This window comes from Dromiciops gliroides, chromosome 2, assembly GCF_019393635.1.
Source record: "Dromiciops gliroides isolate mDroGli1 chromosome 2, mDroGli1.pri, whole genome shotgun sequence".
Taxonomy (NCBI): domain Eukaryota; kingdom Metazoa; phylum Chordata; class Mammalia; order Microbiotheria; family Microbiotheriidae; genus Dromiciops; species Dromiciops gliroides.
The window spans coordinates 172390530-172412949 of record NC_057862.1 but is presented as its reverse complement, the minus strand read 5'-3'; the positions used below and the strand labels follow the sequence as shown (position 1 = coordinate 172412949).

The 22420-nt window shown below is 38.4% G+C and overlaps 1 protein-coding gene across 2 annotated transcripts in view; it reads left to right on the top strand.

The window, feature by feature from the left end:
• Positions 1-22420, top strand: part of SEMA6D (semaphorin 6D) — an 809515-nt gene that overhangs the window by 692537 nt on the left and 94558 nt on the right. Inside the window, exon 1 of one of the 2 annotated variants that reach the window (XM_043985491.1) lies at positions 15274-15332. The exons of the other annotated variant lie outside the window; for it this stretch is intronic. The gene's annotated coding sequence lies outside the window, so the exon portion shown is untranslated. Of the gene's footprint in view, positions 1-15273; positions 15333-22420 lie in introns of those variants that run through there. 2 annotated transcript variants of the gene reach the window in all.

Sequence of the window (22420 nt, the reverse complement as noted above, 5' to 3'; positions counted from 1 at the left end):
AAGGAAGGAAGGAAGGAAGGAAGGAAGGAAGGAAGGAAGGAAGGAAGGAAGGAAGGAAGGAAGGAAGGAAGGAAGGAAGGAGAAGAAGAAGAAGAAGAAGAAGAAGAAGAAGAAGAAGAAGAAGAAGAAGAAGAAGAAGAAGAAGAAGAAGAAGAAGAAGAAGAAGAAGAAGAAGAAGAGATAGGGAAATGGACTGGACCTGTGACTTCATTCACATATGAAACTATTATTTGTATCAATACAATTCAACATCTTACCTTCAATTCAAAACTTAGAATTGCTTTAGACATTGAGAGGTTAAGTGACCCATTATGTGTGTGTGTGTGAGAAAATTTGATTATCCAGCCAATTGTTAAATTGGTAGCAAAGTCTATTCCAAATAAGAATTAAAATTTCCTGTCAAGTTTTATGCCATTTTAAATCCTGGCATGTTCATAAATCTGACTTTCTTAGGTAAATTGGAGAGAGTTTGGGAGGGGAAAAAGGAAAAATATTGAAAGGACATATGATTTACCATCATTACCAAATATTAATGGGACACCCACTGAATCCATCGCACTATACTAGGCCCTTGGCAAGCAACCTGAACAAATTCAGGGGTCCAGGAAAATTGGACTCATATTTGGGAAAATCCATTGACTGTCCTGCAGTTTATGAGAGACAATTTTGATTTGAAATTTTTACCAGCTGGCTTTTCCCTCCATTAGTGCCATCCTCATTCCTTTGTTTACTTCTATTCTGCTTAGCACAGGCTGCCCGGGAGAAAGAGATTTGAATTCCAGCTCTCACACTTAGGCTTAGCCATGGAGAACTGACTTAACTATCTCCCCAGGGAAGGTGTGTCACATGGACAACAATCTTAGAGAGAAAGTCATCAAACAGAGGTACATAGTAGTCCCATGGATTATTCATAATGTCACCATGGTGGGTACTATCTTGTGCAATTTCCTCATCTGCTATTTGTTTTATTTGGTTGTATTCCCCTAAAAATCCTCCTATGATGAAGTCTAATTGGGACATAGGATATGCAAAAAAGGTACGAAACACCTAATAATTCCATTATTGGGAGCATCTCCTGGCAGTGATATCGAGAGTAAGAAGAAGAGCTATCAGTTCAGATGTTATATCTGCTACGTGCAATTGCTAAAGACTGGAAGCAACCTGTGTGCCCAGCAATTGGGTAATGTTTAGATAGCCTATGGTGCATTCTTTGTAATGAAATGGTAGAAAGCAATTAAGATGGACAGTTATGAGGAATACAAAGAAATCAGAAAGCCTTTTATAAAAGCAAAAACAGAAAAGTGGAGTCATTATTTGGTGGGAGAATGAATAAAAATGAATTGGCAAAGAATTCTGATGGGTGGTTAGAGGGAGGCATTGGAAAAGTGTCATGATATGTTATGCATTAAAATTAATAGTTTAAGTGTAAATAGTCACTAAGTAAGGAGAAGTATTTGTATTGATGTCTAATGCTTCTAATAAAGACACTTTTTTTAAATGAAAGGAAAAAGAATTAGTACAAAGCAGACTCTCAACAAGTATATTTAGTCTGAACTGTATTTTGTAATTCTCTGCCAATGCATAAAAAGGGCCATCAGTGTTGAAAAGGCAGGTTTCAAATGTAAACTGTAAAATGCACAAGCCAGTCAAATAGAATGTATTTTTAGGTTATTTATTCTTTTGTATTATTCTCACAGCTGCTCCCCTCCATTTGCATAGATAATCAGGGGTCAATTCACTTTCCTTTTCTGATTCCTTTCCTTGTTCTTCTCCTACCTTGCTCCTTTAAAAAATAAAATAAAAACACTCCGTATATCACTTACAGTCATATCTGTATACAGCTGGTAGCCCAGGCAAGTTTTCATCACCAGGCTGCAGTGATTTCAGGGATTGCAAGTGTCTCTCCAATCATATCTAAGCAACAGCCTTTTCTTGCAACCTTGAAAAGACTATCTGGTTCTGCACAGTAAACCAAAACATCTTCCCCCAACAAACCTGTTCCCTTATGGACAGCACGCCTCCCACCCACCAGGTACCCACCCAGGCATTGCTATAAGAAAGCCAAGCAGTGCTCGGATTCAGGCATTTGAATTACTAGGGATTCTGTCTCACTATGTATGTATACGTGTATGTATGTGTGTGTACGTATGTATGTGTATGTGTGTATGCACACGTGTATGCATATACTGTCTCACCACATATATACGCATACACATGTGTATGGATATACATGTGTATATGTGCATGTGTATATGTATATGTACACATATACATATATACAGAAAGAGAGCACTAGAGAATGAGAGTATAAATATATATACACACATATATGTATATATGTGGTGAGACAGTATATGCATACACACATATAGTTCTCTCTATAAGATACTTTGTACATATAGTTATGTGTATATGTATATAGTTCTTTAGAGAGAACTATATGTGTGTATATATATACAGATAAATACATATATCTATGTGTATATATATATATATATATAATCTCTATTTCTCTATCTCTAGCTATATACATATACATATACGCCTATGCCTGTACCTATACCTATACTTATACCTATACCTATACCTATGGTGTGTGCGTGTGTGTGTGTGTACAAGCAGTTTCAAAGTTCTAATGCTTGCTGAACACTAATTGGTCACATTTCCACAGATCATTGGTTCATAGTGCTGGGCTAAACAGAGAGATTGCTAAGGCCCAGAGCTGCCCTTCCATTGCAGCCTTTAAAACATTAAGCAATTGTTTGGTTATAATGAAAACTGAGATGCACTGTTAAGAATGAGGGGAAGGTCAGCTCTGCATGCAAGCAGGTTAACTCTGAGTTCTGGGGAGATGACATTCCAGGACCTTGATCTCATTTAATTATTATTTTTTTAAATTTGTTGAATGTCTTTTGTTTAAAAAAAAAAAAAACAGTCATTTTTAGCCTCCCTCTCTTCCTCCCTCCCTTCCCAAGAAGATCCTTGGAACAAAGAAAATCATTTGAACAAAATCAGCACAGTGGCCAATCATCTTCAACATTCTGAACCTATTTCCCTCTGCCTCTCTGCCAAAATGAAGTGTCTCTTTGCAGAGCCAGGATTAGTCATTACCATTAACGAGTAGCTGGCTTAATTTTTATGGTGTTTTCATTTCCATTATTATAGTCACCGTGTATATTACCCTCTGGTTCTATTTATTTCATTCAGTATAATAACAACAATAATAATGCATTTAGATAGCACCTACTCCATGCTAGGCACTATGCTATGTGCTTTACCAATATTATCTCATTTGATCCTTACAAAAATCCTGGGAAATAGATGTTATTATTATTCCTATTTTACAGATGAAGAAACAGAACCAGGCAAAAGTTAAGTGACTTGGCCATACTCACTCACCTAGTGAGTTTCTAAGACTTGATTTGATCTCAGGTTTCCTGACTTCAGGACTGTGTCTTCATCCTGTGCACCACCTAGTTGTAAAGGTGACTGCAACAAAACTGGTGACCCACATATCCAAAGACCATCTCTAGCACCTCACAACATATTTTTTATTTACTTCTTTTGGTCTTTATTTTTTAAATTCTCAACAAGCACCAAATAAGATTGGCATTTCCATATATAAATTAGAGCCCCCTAAAAGAAGATTGTTTATAAAATATACATTTCTTTTACATATATCCTTCTTAATATATAATAAATTAAACATAACTTTAAAAAATATATAACTTTCAAAGTTGTCCTGTTTGTGTTTCCTTCTAGATTTCTTTCCATTACATATCTTTTATACAAAAGGAGAAAGAGAATACAAGACATTATGTGGTCAAAAATGATCTCCATCAATAGACCCAATTTCTAAACTTCTGACAAAAGAGGCTTTATAATTACACTTAATTAAAGCCTCCTATCTGGAGAAGGGATGAAAGTGAGGAGTATTTTTCTTTTTTTTAAATGAGAATCTTTCTAGGTTCAATAATTTTACTCTGGAAATATCAAAGCTTTGATAAATACACTATCCTAAGACTTCACTAAAATTAATTTTTTTCAATTAGTAAAAATCTACCTTCTCTCCCTCCCCTCCTTGAGAACAAAAGAAAAACAAACCCCCTATCACAAATATGTATAGTCAAGAAAAATACATTTTGACATTGACTATGTCCAAAGGAGATATAGATATGTTTATATGTATATATAGAGAGACGTATATACATATCTAGATATACCATGAGACAATGATCAGACTAATGATGAAAGCAAGTTATTCACCTACTGATAGAGCTGAAAAATGTGACGCAGAGACAGACACATAGATATAGAAAAGTATAGATGCATCTATAAAGTGCTATATAAATGTTGTCTATCATTACCATTATGAATTACTTTACAGTTTTTACAGAAAGCAAAGAAACTGGTCCAAATAAACTTCCTTTGCACAAGCTGCCAATATTGTTCTATACTGCATGGTGAGGGAACAGGTGCCAACTGGCAGTGTTGTAAGGAATGCCTTCCTCACAACAGTTCCAAGTAGAGATGCTTGTGGTTCAATCACTTTCTAGTCATGTTTGACTCTCTATGACCCCATTTGGAGTTTTCTTGGCAAAGATACTGGAGTGGTTTGCCATTTCTTTCTTCAGCTCATTTTATATATGAGGAAACTAAGGCAAACCAGCTTAAGTGACTTGTCCATGGTCACACAGCTAGTAAGTATCTGAGGCCAAATTTGAACTCAGAGATTTTTCCTGACTCCAAGCCCAGTATTCTAACCATTTGTACCACCTAGCTGCCCAGACAGCTGTACAGATGTTGTCTCCATTTTACAGATGAGGAAACCAAGTCTCAGAAAAGAGACATGACTTGTCCATAGTCATATTATTGGTGGGAGTCAAGACATGAATCTTGTTCTTTTGGCTCAAGGTATAGTGCTCTTAATTCTTCACTGCGGGAGTTAAGTTGCTCTTTCCTGATCTTTTTTGTTTGTTTTTTTTGTTTGTTTGTTTGTTTGTTTTTTAGTGAGGCAATTGGGGTTAAGTGACTTGCCCAGGGTCACACAGCTAGTGTAAAGTGTCTGAGACCGGATTTGAACTCAGGTACTCCTGAATCTAGGGCCGGTGCTCTATCCACTGCACTATCTAGCTGCCCCATGATCTTTTTTGAGGACCTTGCTGTTCATGACTGACAACTTCCTCAAATGTTCCTGGTCCCTGGTACTATCTTTTCCCTACCACCCAAACCCTGCCAAGGTTTTTCCTGAATTGCCCAATCTTCATCTATTACATTGCACTCCCTGGCATTACCCTTTGTTCTATAAGCATCCTAAATTTCTTCTATTCATCAAATTGTATCTTGTTTGTCCATTCCCCAAGATTCTGTTCTCTGTTAACTGATAAATTTGGTTAATTTGATCGTGGAAGCTGTTGGGTTAATGTATCATCACCCTCCTATTAATAACGAGCATTTATTTGAACTTTCTAAAGATTATACTTTGAGGGATGGCAAAATGAACTGTGGTGCAGAAAAGTAATAGAATATTACTGCTATGTAAGAAATGATGAATTTGAAGAATATAGAGAAACATGGGAAGAGTTATATAACCTGATGCAAAATTAAGTAAGACAAGAAAAAATCTATATGTAATGACTAAAATGGTATAAATGCAAATAACAACAACAAAATTGAAAATGAGTGTTGTGAAATTATAATCATCTATTCTGGCCCCAAAGAATAGATCTGAGAATGAGCCTGGTTTGTTTTTGTTTTTGTTTTATTTTTTTAGTTTAGCTGAACTGTTTTTTATTGGGTTTTGGGGGGGGTGTTTGTTTGGGGATTGTTTTTGTTGTTGTTGTTGTTATTGTTGTTTTGCTTTGTCACAAGGGGTGGCTCTTTGAGTGCAAGAGGGCATAAGATAGCCCCCATTTGTATAGAGCTTTAAGATTTACAAAGCACTTTACAGATGTTATCTCATTTTCTCCTCAGCTCCTCACAATAATCCTGGGAGGTAGATGCTATTATTATCCCCATTTGAAAGATGAGAAAGATGAGGCAAACAGAGGTTCATTGACTTTCCCAGGGTCACACAGTTAGTAAATGTCTGAGGCCAAATTTTATCTCAGGTCTTTCTGACTTTAAGCCCCACTTTCTAAAGAGAAGGGACAATGTTTTTTTTTTGTTGTTGTTGTTTTGTTATTGTTTTGTTTTGTTTTTTTAGTGAGGCGATTGGGGTTAAGTGACTTGCCCAGGGTCATACAGCTAGTTAAGTGTTAAGTGTCTGAAGCCGGATTTGAACTCAGGTACTCCTGACTCCAAGGCTGGTGCTCTATCCACTGCGCCATCTAGCTGCCCCCTGGGACAATGTTTTAATGTACAAGAGCAAGTGAATTTGATGATTAAAATTTCAGACAACAGGGAGGGCAAATATTTTTAAGCAAGGAAGGCCTTGAAGCACCCCTCAGATTATACCATGCAAATTGCTGTCTACTTCACTGATGCACAGAAATGACCATGGTGGTGGGAAAAGGGGTAGGATCAAGGAAGATGGTCAAGAATAAAGGTAGAAGGGGCAGCTAGGTGGCGCAGTGGATAAAGCACTGGCCCTGCATTCAGTAGGACCTGAGTTCAAATCCAGCCTCAGACACTTGACACTTACTGGCTATGTGACCCTGGGCAAGTCACTTAACCCTCATTGTCCCACGGGAAAAAAAAAAAGAATAAAGGTAGAATCCGATTCCTTGTTTGAGTGAAGACTCTTCTCTGCACCTTTTTTTTTTTTTTTTTTAGTGAGGCAATTGGGGTTAAGTGACTCGCAGTCACACAGCTGGATTTGAACTCAGGTACTCCCGACTCCAAGGCCAGTGCTCTATCCACTGCGCCACCTAGCTGCCACTGCACCTTTTGAGGAAAGGGTTTTTGAGGTCTGATGTAGTGAAAAGAATCCTAGACTGGGAGGCATTAAACTTGGTTTCTAGGCTGACCTCTACTACCAGACCGTAGTTTAATCTGGAACAAGTTGCTTAATTAATCTGGGCCTCAGTTCTCTCATTAGTAAAACGAAGGGATTGAACTAACTCGTCTCTAATGTACATTCCAGCTATGGGATTTTTTTTTTCAAAGTAATTGCTTTAAAGAGTACTAAGCCTATGTAGTATGAGCCAAGATTCAGCCTCCCGACATTTATTTTGTTTCTTATCAGAGGAGAGGAATTTGACTTTTGAGACATGAAAATCTCTGTAGCTAGATTTGGTCTCTTGCTACTTAAGTATCCTGGTCTCAACCAATTAGAGCATTCCTGAAGATGGATGCCAGTCTCCGCCAATAATTACAGTAATGTCCAGTAAATTCACAGCTGACATTATTACATAGAGTTCAAAAAGCATTCACTATTTCTCCAAATAAAAAATAAAATATTTGCCCTAGTGGTATTGGTGGCCTTTTCTAAACTTAGTAGTTCCTTGTTTATGTAGTTCTGTTTATCAGGGGTCTTTTTTGTTTTGTTTTTACTAGTTCCTGCCTCCTTCATTGAGCCTTTGGTAGTTCATAACTGAGAGAAAAGACAATATTTCGACTCTTCTCAGAGCCCTAAAGGCAGAGGGTGAGTCTGGTTTCAAGCCAACAGCTTTATGCCCCCCCCCCCCCAACCTCTCAGCAGGGGGCCATTCCCAGAGGAGGCTTCCTGCCAAGGCTCCTGGGCCTTAGGTCCGAGCAGAACCTGAAGAAGGGCCTGGGTTTTGTGGGAGTTGGGCTGGGCTGGGAGTTCACCTTGAGGCACCCAAGGTGATCCCCATGTGACTCAGAGCTCAAGCCCTTACTTGAGTTTTGTTTTGAAAAGTTATGTTTACGCAAGCACTATTTAGTGGGGAATGGGGACATTTTTACTCCAGCATGGGGTTGGGGCCTAAGGCTGCAATCTGATTGGTTGGTTGGTAAACGCAACACTCTGACTGGTCAAATCCCAAGACAGGTGTTCTTTCTTGAAGAGTTATGTATGTTAACACAGTATTGTTCTCAGGGGGTCGACACTCTTGCCCAGAATAGGTTAAAGCCTGGTATTGTAGTTTGTAAAATCTGATTGGTCAACTGGTACTACCTGATGGGTTCTTAGGCTATTACTGTTATTCTGTATAAATAGCAACTGTAATAATTGAAATGTAAATGAGGGGTATCAAAAGGCCTTAATGTGATTGGTCAGAGGGGACCCCTTGAGGGGTATAAATAGAGGAGAGGGACCTCACTTCAATGCACTCTCCGACACATTCAGAAGAGTGCCCATCTTTGCAAAGATGAATAAAGCCTTCACTCACCAACTGCTCCCTGCTTGGGATTTTTGAACAGGGACCTGCTAGCAACACTAGAGCTGCTAACACTAGAGCCGAGCAACATGAAGAGCCATTAACTGTGTTTCTAACAATAGCCCAACTTGGTTTTGTCAAGTCATTCTACATACAACTGATAGAACATGTTAAAGTTCTTTACTTCATTACTCAGCAATAAATAATCACAACCTGGACTCATCACCCATTTTTCAGGCTTTTTTGAGTCAAAGCTCTGTCACTTATTAACTGTGTGATGTTGAATAAGATATGTTACCTCTTCGAGGCTATTTACTCATCTGAGAAAAAGAAAACTGAACTATATCACCTCTATGGTTCCTTACCAGCTTGAAAAACAATATAATTCTATGAATAGAATGTAAGTTCCTTGAGGTCAGGGACTATCCAAAACTGTTGTTGTCTTTGAATAGAGACTGTGTGTGTCTGTGTGTGTATGGGAGTGCACAAACCAGTGATTTAATTCATGTGGAGAATTCCTGGTGTAGAAACTCTCTCCACCTATTCAGCTCCATTGTCTATAACTTAAGATCTTGGAAGATAGCCTAAGAGAGAGCTTTAAATGGCTTATTCATGTTCAGAGGTAAGAATTAAATGTAAGTCTTCCTGACTCCAAGGGCACCCCCCATCCACTACTCCAAGCTACCTTTTTTGTACCTTATTGTTGTTCAGTTCAGTTGTTGTTCAGACGCTTCCTGACCCCATTTAGGGTTTTCTTGGCAAAGATACTGTAGTGATTGACCATTTTCTTCTCTAGTTCATTTTACAGATAAGAAAACTGAGACAAACAGAATTAAGAGACTTACCCAGGGTCACACAGCTAGAAAGTGTCTGAGGCCAGATTGAATTTACAAAGATGAGTCTTCCTGACTCCAGGCCCAGCACTCTATTCACTGAGCCACCTAGCTGCCCCTTCTCACACCTAGTAACCACTTAATAAATAATTACTAAATAGAATAGAATTGAGTTTGACTTATGTGAACTATCACCGACAAATTTCCTTTGGAAGAGAGAATGAAAATAAAACTGAGACAACACAAAGGCCATCTGAGGTAAAGGGTAAAGTCTTCATTAGTAAAAGAGCAAATTTCATCACTAATGTTAAGTGCATAAAAACTGTTGATTGATTTCCTGAATATGGTGTGCATTATCAGTTTAGTTCACATAGCCTAGTGAGACTCCAAAGAGTAGAACATGAAGGGAAAGGATCAAAGTCTGTAGCAAGCATTTTTAATACTTTGGGAATGACACAGAGAAGCCATGGTGTACAATTCTTTCAGATAAATTCAGACTTAGAAATATTTTGTGGACATTTATAAGTCCTTAAATTTCCATCATATTTTAAATTATGAGTCAAGCTTTGCATTTCAAAGAGGAGAGCACCTTCTGGAATTTGTCTCCCTACCAGAGCTTTTACATGAACACGTTGGAACTTTCTAATTGCATGATCTTTAGCACATCTTTTGTTTTTTTTTTGTTTGTTTGTTTTTTGTTTTTTCCCTCAGAAATCAACCTTTCACACTTTATTTAATTTGGATTGATTTTTTTTTCACTGCCCTTTTCTAAACAAGACATCACACATCTGGACACACACAAAATGATTACTTAAGTGACAATTTTAAAATAATGGGTGCACATTAGTACATATGAATGATTAATTCTCCCTTGTGAGGTGAGGCATCCAGGCTATGGCTGGGTAAAATATTGATGGTACAAAGGAAATGAGCCATTTCCTAATTTAGTTTAGTTCTGGTAATGTGTAACTAATGTTGTTTCTTTCTAGCAATCCGCATTTAGTGACCCTTTAAAATTTTTATACTTAATGATAGCAAAACTAATAGCTGCACAAGGTTATAATGAGGCAGAATTCTTAAGTGCAGATATTTTACACCAATTGATATGGGGTCATTCTGAGAATGGACCAGGTACATTGGCCTTCACACCCAAGCAGTTTTGGTGGAAGGAGAGTTAAATTTCCTTTTGTCGTGCCAGCTGAAGGAAAGCAATGTTGCTGCAGGGCTTTGTCAAAGTCTTCCTTGCCTTTTAACATTAGAGTCACCTCTTGATTAACTGTATGTAGTTTTTTCCTTAACAAAATCATAATCACAGCCCATCTTTCCAACAAATTCTTCATTATTCTCAGTATCTAAGGTTCCTAGGATTCAGACCAATTTTAATATGGGCCCAAAGAAAAATAACTGGGTAGGTAAATCTCCCATGTTCAATATGTTCAATTCGACCCAATAATTCATTACAAACATTTATTCATGCATTTACTATGTGAAAGCATTGTACTGGTGCCGGGGAAACAAAGATAGATGAAAACTGTCCCTGCCCTCAAGGAGCTTATAGTCAACTACATGTATACATACATATAATCCTCAAGTTCATTTATTGAAATATGTATTATATGTTTATGATACATGCTGAAACAACTTATTCCACCACCTTAATCTATTCATTCACAATTTGGGATTCTACAATTCTGTGCTTCTCTCTACACAATTACCAGTTAACTACATAGCAAATGTATAAGATTGATGTTTATAAAAGAATTCCTTTTTCAGAATCATGTATGATTTGGTACATCCACGGATTTAGACTCAGAAGGGGCCTTAGAGGTGATCTAGTCCTACTCACTCACATTTCTTTAAGAGGAAACTGAAGTCCAGAAAGTTTAAGTTATTTGTCCAAGGTCACACAGCTAGTAAAGAGAAGAGTTAAGATGTGAACTTGGATTCTGTGACTCCAGGTCGTCCTACTCTATATTGCTTCTCAATAATACTATGTTCAGTTTCCATTAATCATAGTCAAATGATTGTTAACATAATGAGAAAGTTCCCTTTTAAAAACCAGGACCCCCATATACATTTCAAAGTATTTTAAAAGTTGTGTTCAAATGACTGTACAATTGTGTGGATTATTGGGGGGAGGGGGCAGGGTAGTAGATACACTTCATACTAATATTTTGGTACATCCAATGAATTCTTTTGCTCTATTATGGGGGGGGGGGGAATGCATCATGTAGAATATAGGCAAAGCCAATGATTGTCTTGTGGTAGAGAAACATTTATACAGGGTGTCCCAAAAGACTTAGTTCAGGTTTAAGACTTGAAGTTTAAAAAGTTATTATCAGGATTCATATTCAGTCCCCCTCTTTCCCCCTCCCCCCATTTAAAGTCCAACATTCTATCCATTTAACAACCTAGTGGCTTTTAAATGAGAAACTGAGACTTAGGCCCGGGAAGGATAAAAAGTGAAGTTGAAAGAACCATAGAAATGTAGGCCCCAGGCAATGGTAGTTGTGGGTACTAGAGGAACTGTAGCTGAAAGTCAAGAGCATCTAACTTTGTTTCTGTGAGTCCAGCCATAACAAAAGAACAGATCAAGAGTAGAGGTGAGAAAGGGGTGAATTAAATAAACACTTTCACTGGAAGAATGAGGAGAGCCATTGATTAATCTGAAAACTAAAGGCAGAGAAAGAAAGCTCTGAAGATCAAATAAGAGTCTTTCTCATTGGGATTCAAAGTGGAAGGAAAGGGGAAGGTTAGTGGGAAGAACTCTACAGGTCCAACAGAGAAAAAGTTCCTTATTTGGAGCAAGGACAAGAATCTAAGGAAGTCAATTATATCCTTTACCTCCAGCCATCTCATTATCTAGGATCTTTATGTCATTAATCCAATCCCATCTGATCTAATTCAACTTAAGGCCTACCCCAGAAAAGACCCAGAACTACCCTCCTCTCTCCAGGGCTTTGGGAAACAGAAATGGCTCCTAGATATTCATTCTGTCTGAAGCAACTAGTTTCCAGAAGCTTAAAGCAGCCCTATATCCCAGAGGTTGCCATGGAAATGTCCCTATAGCCTCAGAATCCTGTGGACTGCAACATGCTATGAATCTCTCGGTATTTCTCCAGACCTCCTAACCTGATTTGGTTCCTAACAATCAGGGTAGAGCAAAAACTGGATGAGCTAACTCAGGATGAGCTAGACCAAATGGTAAATACCCATTCTCTGGGCTACCTAATAAATTGAGCTTTGAAGACTTAGGTAGGATGTGAGAGAAACATCTGCAAGACAATGTGACACAGTAGAAGCATCACTGCCTGAAAGTCTAAAGTCCTGGATTCTGGTCCTGCAGCATCCTCCCCCCACCAAAAAGAATTACTATTTATTTTGTATAGATGTATATATTGTCTCTTCCATTAGAACACAAGATTCTTGAGGGCAGGTGCAGTTTGTTTTTGTCTTTGTCTCTCTAGCACCTAGCTCAGTGTCTGGTGCTTAGTTGGCACTTAGATATTTGTTGGTTGATTGATAATTGATTACTACAAATCTGGTCAGAGGTTGGATCCACCTATCATGGAAAAATGCTTTACTAACACTGGAGGAAGGGAGCAAGAAAAGAAGAAAAATAATTTAAGGGGAGTGAAAGGAAAATGGAGATTCTGGCCCAATTCTGTAGTTGGGGGAAAAAAGTATGTAAACCCACATAGAGTGATTAAAAATGATCTTAAGCCATGACTCCCTGCTTTGCTTGACATTCCTGTAGACCACAGCCCATGAGAAGAAGAAATGTGCCCACCTCACCCTTGAGGGAAGTCCTATCTCAGCTTTCACCCTATCAAATATATACTGGAAATTTCCCCCAGCATTTGAGTGCTTGGCTACAGAATTCATTCAAGATTTCTAGATTTGACCCTTTCTGAAGATGTTTGTTGTTGTTTTTTCATTTCATTTTTAATTCCCTCACCTGAGTTTCAATTTTAAGTTGATGAGATGGTTCTGGCTTATGATAACCTGCCATACTTGGGCAGGACTCCTGGGAAACATCCCAACAAGGCTCTGAGGAACCAGCATTTATTTTGAATTCCAGCCATGCAGGGCTCCAAGTTACTTTCTGAATTAGATCTATATTTATGCAGGTGTCTCACAGAGCAAATTACCATGCTCAGCAGTATGGTGACATCTTGGATGACCAGGGGTCCTAGCCTAGGTGGGGAGGGGGAGGAAGAACCTTCTAGCCAATGGACCGGCAAAATGGGGGTGAAAAAATTTGAAGCAACTGGAAATTTGGGACTTGCATTATCCAAGGATTCTTCCCTAATGCCACAGTACTGTGGCTCACTCTGAGAACTTACTGCCCATCACTCTGTAGTCAAATTGGCCTTATTCTTGTTCCTCCCACATAACAACCCATCTCCTGTCTCTAGGCCCTGATACATGTGGTCCTTTTTTTTAACCTTCCCTCTCTTAGAATCCCTATCTTCCTTCAAAACTCTCTTCAAGGGCCACCTCCTATATGAGACTTTTCTTTATTCCCCCACCCCCAGTTTGTAGGTTCTTTCCAACTTTTCTTGGATTTATTGGATATATATGTATATATATCTTGTACGTTATGTTATATTGTGTCATTTCATGTCATGTTGTGTTGTGTTATGTTACATTCTCTTTTAGGGAATGGCCTGTTTCATTTTTGTCTTTGTATTTCCAGCACATAGCACAATACCTGACACATAGTGGGCATTTAATAAATGCTTGTGGGTTGAAGGATTATGGAGGAGGGAGGAGAGCAAGCTCTTCACTTTAGCCAAATTCCTCACAATGGCAATTTCCCTCTCCTTACATTCCTGCCATAGCCCAAATACTTAACCTAGACCACTCTAGATGATGCAGAGAAAAGTAAAGAACTAGCTCCCCTTACCTTTTCAAACACTCTGCTCCTCTTCTGATCCTATCCCTTAACCCTATCCTTTTCTGCTACTAGCTATGGTCAAGAGTGTGAGTACATGATTGATATTTTCAAACACATTCACTTTACTCTGGGTAGCTAGACCTTAGACTCATGGGGAGACCAGATAGTTTACATTTTCTGGGAAGAAGGTTCTCCATTTCCTAACCATCTTGCTAACTCACCCTTTCCCCACCCATCCTCACAATTTCTCTGGCAATCTCTCAGTTCCTGTCTCTTGAGATGACTTCCACAATGGTCTGATGAAGCAAGCTTGCTGGGGCACAGGGCATTTGGGTATGCCTAGTTTGTATGTCATCACTACTTTCTAGTTCAAGACTCCTGGGGATTTCCTGGGCACCAAAATAATTGGCTTCCAAGTTGGAAAACAGGAATTTAGAGCAAAGTGTTTCCCTGAAACACAATAGCTAGGCAGCCGGGTTCTACTGTTAAAAACATCTCTTATGCCCGTAGGCATCTATTTCTCTCTTAAATGGAGTGGTACTGTCATATGGACAAAATGAAAAAAAAAAAAAAACCAGACTCACTCTATCAATTAGATCCTGTGCTGCCCATCTGCAGTGATGGCTTGGTGCCCATGTATGAGGTTAGAGGCCAGCTGCAATTGAAGATGGGCACCAGCTATCTAGAAACCTACAAAATAGGGGTGATCCTCCATTAATATATTTCTTTCAGCACTGAATTTTTTAAAATAGATTTTTAGTTACATATTTTGTTTTTATATTGTCTAGATTCCCTCCTTACATCTCTTCCCTTCTTTCCTTCCAGAGATCCATACCTTATAACTAATAATTTTTTTTAAAAGAAAGAAAGAAAAAGAGGAACAGGTGGGAGGGAATTAAGCAAAACCAATCACTGTATTGAAAAAAATAATCTTACATTATATAGAGTGTTATACACTCATGGACCCTAGCCTCTGAAAAAGAGCAAGGATAGGTATCATATTTTTTTTTCCTTTGGGGCCTAACATTGTTCTTTATAGTTTTGCAACATTCAGTTAGTTAACAGTGATTATTTTGGGGTGGTTCTTTCCATTTACATTGGTATAGTTACTGAGAGTATTGTTTTCCAAACTATGCTTTACTTCATTCTGCATAAGTTCATGTAAATCTTTTTGTGCTTCTCTGTATTTATCATGCTTGTCATTTCTTACAACACAAGAACAAAAATAACAAGCATTTATTACTCCCCAGCATACTTTAGAGTTGCAAAGTATTCTACAAATATTATCTCATTTGATCCCCACAATGAGCCTTGAAGGTAAGTACTTTCTCTATCCTCATTTTACAATTGAGGGAACTGAGGCAGACAGAGGCAAAATGACTTGCTCAGGGTCACACAGCTCAGACACTTGTCTGAGGCCAGATATAAATGTAGGACTTCTGAAGACCAGTGCTCTAACTGTACCACAATTTGTTTAGTCACTCCCCAGATGATGAGCATCTATTTTGTTTCCTCTTCTTTCCTACCACAAAATATATACACACACACATACACATTGAAAATTGACCTTACAGATATTATTCTGTTGTCTTTCCCTCTTTTTTCAGGGTCCCCTCTGCCTTGATGTTCCTGGCAGGGGATGCTTTTCATAAAATCGTAGTAAATAGCTCAGATGTTATGCAGGTATCTGTGATCTGGTTCCTTTCTTGGCTGTAGCATTTACCCACAATTCTCTGCAAAGTGTTTATCAACTTCCTCTTGAACATTTTTGAAATCTAGGAAAGTCAAATTAGGATTTTCTCCTTCCATTCACATGTGAAAACTCGTTTGTGTGTGTGTGTGTGTGTGTGTGTGTGTGTGTGTGTGTTTAATTCCCTGAAAAGAAGGCACAGAATAAATACAAGCCAGTGCCACACTGTGAATGCAGAATGCAAAAGCCTAGGACATCACAAATATGGGTTCCTAGCAACACCAGTCCAACGTAGGCAGAATCCCCAATTTATAAAGAGGTTACATTCTAATTTTTTTTTTTTTTGGAAATTGAGTATATGGAGTTCAGGAACATGTTTTCCCATAGAAATGTTGTTATAAATGTGGTTAGATCTCAACACTAACCCATAAAAATCCTATGTAATCCATAATGTAATTGAAATACATGTGTAACAAAAACAATGGAAAACAATGCTACCAGAAAAAAAGTAATTTTTGATGGGAAAATGCTTTCCAAAGGAAAAGTTTTAGAAATCTTTATCATCTCTTCTTCTGCAGCATCCACTGATTTGAATTTGGGATTTTCAGGGAACTAAAGGGAAACTGACTAAGGGAACTTAGTGGAAAAAGTTGGGGGGGGGAAGGAAATTGGATGGAGAGATGGTAGAGACTGACTGACTTTATCCTTCCCTCTCCCAACTCCTGTCATCTATACCCATTCCCCTTAGGGGAATATACCTCCTTTCTACCCTCAGTCACATGCCAGAGTCATCAGCTCACACAGAAGGAAAAATAGGGGTTCAGGGAATAGTTATTTTTGAGAGACAGTTGCTTATTTCTGTGGGATGGTGGTAAATAAGATGTTTTTGAGTTGGAAAAATGCCTGTACTTAGTATGGTGAAGCTTCAGAAGGCTCATCTGCATAGGATATTCAGTGGTAGCCAAGTTTCTCAGTACCTGATGGTGCCCTGCCCCCCCCCCGCCAAAAAAAAGGAAACCAAACTATGGATTTTGTGTCTGATTCATTAGAGTTGGGAGGCAAAAAATCCATCTCTGAATTCTTTTTAAAGTTGTATTTTTCTGTGATTTATTCCACTTAGTTTTTCCTCTTCAGCCACAAGCATATGAACATATTAATGCTGCACCCACATTTCATTCTTTGATTTCCCTCTTTTTCTAAGCCAAATACTGTTCAGCCGACCTAGTAATGATCTTGCCAAGGTCCAATTGCCAATTATGCAATTTGCCCTGCTAGAAGTCCCTAGGCGTGTGTCACAAACGCAGCCTACCTTTAGCCCAGAGAGTTCGTCTGTGAGACAAGATTGTCTAGCATCTTAAATACTGTGATGTTATGTGAAAAATACATTAAGCCTGATTCTCCATCCCTTGGAGTGGAAAAGTGAACCATGTAAGCCTAGTGAATCAGGTCCTCCCATAATGGGCAAGAATTGGTGCTTATTGAGTATGAGAAAGATGCTCCAGCTTTTCTTGAGTAAAGTAACTTTGTTTGGATATATAGGCCTGACACTGAAGGATTTCTGGGCCCAATTTATCTTGTTCAACTTCATTTAATATCTCCATTTCAGTCAAACTGGACTATTGTCTGTTTCCCCAAATTCCTACATTCTGGCATTTTTATCTTAAATATCTTCAAAACTCAATGGAAGAGCCCCCTCCTCCAAATGTCAGTACCCTCTTCAAATATTCCTAGAACACTTCTGTGATATCTCCTATACCCCTTTCACTATCTTGTGTTCTTAGTGTACAATGTACAAATAGGAACTTTTTGGTAGAGAGGAAACTCCTTGAGGGTAGGGTCTGCTTTGGCTGTCTCTGTATATCCAAGTCTGAGAAGAGTCCTATGCTTGGTCAATGCTTAATAAAAGTGAATTTCAGTTATGAAGACTGCTCTGGGTTCATTTAGAACAGAAGTTCTTAACCAGGAGTCCAGGAACACCTCAGAGGTCCATGGATAGATTTCAGGGAGTCCTTGAATTTGTATGGAAAAAATTTAACTGTTTATTTTCACTAACTATTAACTAAGATTTAGCATTTCTTTCCATTTTGAACATAGGCAACAAGACCGAGAGTATTAGCAACACCTATGACTTTGTCACCAATAGAAATCACGAAAATGTTAAAATAATATTATAGTTATTGCAGACATCTTGAAATATCATTTATCTTTATTGATATTTCAAAATTACTATAGTTATTAGATTTCAGCTAAATATATGTATATATACAACTATATCACAATTTGTTTTTTTTTAGTTTTCAACATTTGTTTTCATGAAATTTTTAGTTCCAAATTTTTCTCCCTCCCTCCCTTCCTTCCCCCCTCCCCAAGACAGAAAGCAATCTGATATAGGTTATATATATACACAATCACATTAATCACATTTCTGCATTAGTTATATTGTGAAAGAAGAATCAGAACATAAGGGAAAAACCTGAAAAAAGAAAAAAAAACAGCCCCAAAGTAGAAACAGTATAGTTCAATCTGCATTCAGTACCCATAGTTCTTTTTTCTGGGTGTGAAAAACATTTTCTATCTTGTGTTCTTTGGAATTGTCTCACAATTTGTTTTTCTTTTTCAATATGTTGATAACTCTATTTCAATAATCTTTGTAATATACTTTCTTTTATACATTTAGGAAAAATCATGAACAGGGGTCCATAACTCATAAAACCATTAAGAAATTTCTGATTTAGCCAGTTTCCCACTCCATCCTAGAGTCAGGAAGATGGTGCAGTGAACAGAATGCTAAACTCGGGGGTTTGAAAGACTTGAGTTCAAATATAACCTTAGAAACTGACTAGTTTTGTGACTGTGAGCCAGTCACTTAACTTCTTTCCTACTGTTTCCTCATGTATAAAACTGGGATAATTATAGTTCCTGCCTCACAGAAACCACACAGGGTTGTTGTGAGGATGAAATGAGGTAGCAGATCTAAAGTGCAAACCTTAGAGGTGTGATAATATAACACTATATAAGACCTAGTTATTCTTGTTATGTTGAAAAGACCATGAGAAAGACTGGAACTAATTGAGGCTATAGAGGACATGAAGTGCATTAGAATGATTCTCCCCTGTGAATGTGGCCCATTTGAGAGGAAAACCAAAAGAATCCAAAAGGCAAGGCAGCAACAAGGGGGAGGGGGGAGAGTTTACAGACCCTTCTTATTTTCCAAACTAGCCCTATTTCAAGTTCCCAGAGTTGGAGGAAGAATCAAGCCCCTTGAGAAAATGAAAAGTGAAAGCTTCCTTTCTTCCTTTTTTTTTTTTTTCCTGTTCAGTTGCAATACTGTTACTATACAACCTGGAGCCTGACCACTCTGAGATCTTCTTAGAGATTGTGCAATGGATTCAACTTATTGGTGGGACAGTTGGAAACACTGATGGTGACAATTTCTATGGGACAAATAATGCAGGAGTGGGGGGAGAGAGAGAAAGAGAGAGAGAGAGAGAGAGAGAGAGAGAGAGAGAGAGAGAGAGAGAGAGAGAGAGAGAGAGAGAGACGCAAGAAAAGAAGGGAGGGAAGAAGGAAGTTTTATGTTAAGATTTGCTTTTGGTGACTTATGATGGAAAATGCTCTCCACATCCAGAAAAAGAATTATAGTCTAAATGCAGATCAAAGTATACAATTTTCACTTTATTTGTTGTTATATTTTTCTTTCCTGTGGTTTTCCCCTTTTGTTCTGATTCTGCTTTTACAACATGACTAATAGGAAATATATATAACATTATTTTGTGTGTGTGTATATACATATATACACACATATACATATACATCCACACACATATATACACACCTATATCTGATTGCTTGCCGTCTTGGGGAGGGAGAGGGAAGGGAGGGAAAAAAATCTAGAACTCAATTGGGCAGCTAGGTAATACAGTGGATAAAGCACCAGCCCTGGATTCAGAAGGACCTGAATTCAAATCCAGCTTCAGACACTTGACACTTACTAGCTGTGTGACCTTAGGCAAGTCACTTAACCCCCATGGCCTGGAAAAAAAAAATTAGAACTCAAAATCTTACAAAAATGAATGTTGAAAACAATCTTTATATGTTATTGGAAAATAAAATTCTACCAAGGGGGGGAAAAGATTTGTTTTTGGATAGTTGCATGAGTTTAAATTCAAAGACACCAAGGAAAATTTTTGGAAACCCTTCCCCATCATAATCACCCCCAAATGCAAGAGCTACTTAGATAATATTTCTACATTGGGACCAATGACCATCAAGTATTCAGTCAGTGTAAGTAAGCCTGTGGCTATATATATATATATGTTTGTGTGTCTGTGTATTTGGGGGTGTTTGTATGTGTGTGTATATACATGTGTGTGCATGTATGTATTACGTATACACACACATATATCTATATATCTATATTTCTTCACATGGATTTAAATAGTCCAACTGTGAAAAGATTAAGGCATGTGTCTGTTGTAGTCAGTCAAGTGCAAGTTATTTTTTTTACAGCAGGGCATAAAGAGTATAGGAAGAAGACAGCTATTTTCTGCAAATCAGCATAATCTTTTTAGATGGAAGCGGCAAAGATGAAAAGTCACGACAGAGGAAGTCAGCAGTTACGATACATCTGGGACCAATTACAACAAGTGTAAGAATTAAGGAAGCAGGTTGTGATTTATTTGAATGGAGTTAGGGTAGGAAAGAGAAAGCACAGCACCCAAACTAGGTAGCCTATTGAACTTTGCCCCAAGCCATAATTTAAATCAAGATTGATGATGATTTTTATTATTCACTGAGTGGTAACAAGGTGCCTAGTCAGCCCTAATGTATTGAAACCGAAGTTGTATAGATGGATTTTGCAGCCAAATTCAGGGGATCCGAAGGGGGTGCAAACTAGTTGATGTTCTGTGCCTAAATGAAAATTATGTTGTAAATCAGTGTGGACTCAAACGGGTTGATCCTATCAAGGTCAAGCCCCCAAATTCTGTTTTCAAAGCACAGAAGATGGAAATAAAGTTAGTAAGGTGACTGCCTGTTAAAATTCGCCTGCGGTGGTGTCAGCCATGAACCCTTCAATTCTGAGTTGGTTCAGGCCCTAACAGGTTTGAGGTGTAAACAACACAGAAGGGAATTGTCATTGCTGCCCTCTTGGGAGGTAGCATGGTTCCAGCCAAAATCAGCAGGAAGAGATCTGATCACTAAGGCTCAGCCGGTTTGATCCGTGGCTGCCCATATGGTTACAAATCAGAAGGGGGTGGGGAGAGCAAAGAAGGGTGTAAAAGACTACTTTCCGCTCAATGAGAATCTTCAGGCCATCAGATGTCCTTAATATCAACAAGCGAAACTTCTTATTGGGATTGAAATATAGGCCTTATTATTATTTTTTTTCTATCAACCAATACTAAAATATAATTAAAAAAGAAAAAACCCCGAAGCACTTGGGTTTCTAGCGTAGGAGGGGTAAGAGAAGAAACACTGAGACTCGTGACAGACGGAAAATGCTATCAGAAGTCAGCATTGGTATGGGATTTGAATGCAGAAACTTGACAGCCTGCTGGTTCTTATCAGATTTTGTATTTGCTGACACATATAATGGGATATCAACCTGTTGAAAAGCTAATTTAACTTGTAACCAGTGAACATTTGGCACATCTGGTAACCACGGATGTTTGCAACCAAATGATATAATCAACTGCTGGTAGTTTTAGTACCAAGTTTTGCAAATACTTGAGGCAAAGAAAAATTGAACTAGATTCCCAGTCAGTTCTATTTTCTATTCTTTGATCCTGTAAACCCAGGTTTCCTGAGTGTCCAGAGGCTGTATTTGAACTCAGGTCCTCCTGAATCCAGGGCCGGTGCTTTAGCCACTGTACCACCTAGCTGCCCCAAGCCATTTCTTACAACAACTATTTTTAAAAGAATTTAAAAAAGAGGAAGGTGGGGGGGAGTCAGTAAAAATGGTTTTCTTTTCATGTGAGCAAATCACAACCTGCCTATGATTTAGTAGAGACGTACTAGAAAATTACTTAAGTCATAGAAGTTTAGTGACTTGTCCAGGATTGTAGAACTAGCCAAAGTGGGGGATGAGAGAGTGAGAGTCTCCCTTTGATCCTTTTATCATGTGGTGTTAAGCTGGGTTTACCAAGATAAGATAGCACATGTATACACTGCCACTTCTGATAGGATGCTTCAGAGAGGCAGTGTTCCTGGGGGGGGGGGGAGGGGGCAGTGCACAGGAGACCTGGGTTTGAGCCCTAGCTCTGACACCTACTAGCTGGGTGACCCTCTGGTCACTACATTCATGTCACTACATTCCCATGGGAAATTAATTTTTTCCTTTGTTAAAGGAGAGTGTTTGAGACTTACTCCAGAAGAAGAGATGAGAAAAGGTACCTTTCTTTGCAGAGGTGGGACTGGATTTTTCTCTTCCTTTTTTATTCTTTATTTCAAGGGATAATATTATGGTCAGACTTGATGTTAGTTCAGGTTGGGAAGAAACAAAGCACTCAGGGGCAGCTAGGTGGTGCAATGGATAGAGCACTGGCCCTGGATTCAGGAGGACCTGAGTTCAAAAACAGCCTCAGACACCTAACACTTACTAGCTGAGTGACCCTGGGCAAGTCACTTAACACCAATTGCCTCACTAAAAAAAAAAAAAAAGAAAGAAAGCACTCATAAGTCACCGAATGGTTAACAAAAGGAGGTTTACTTAGCC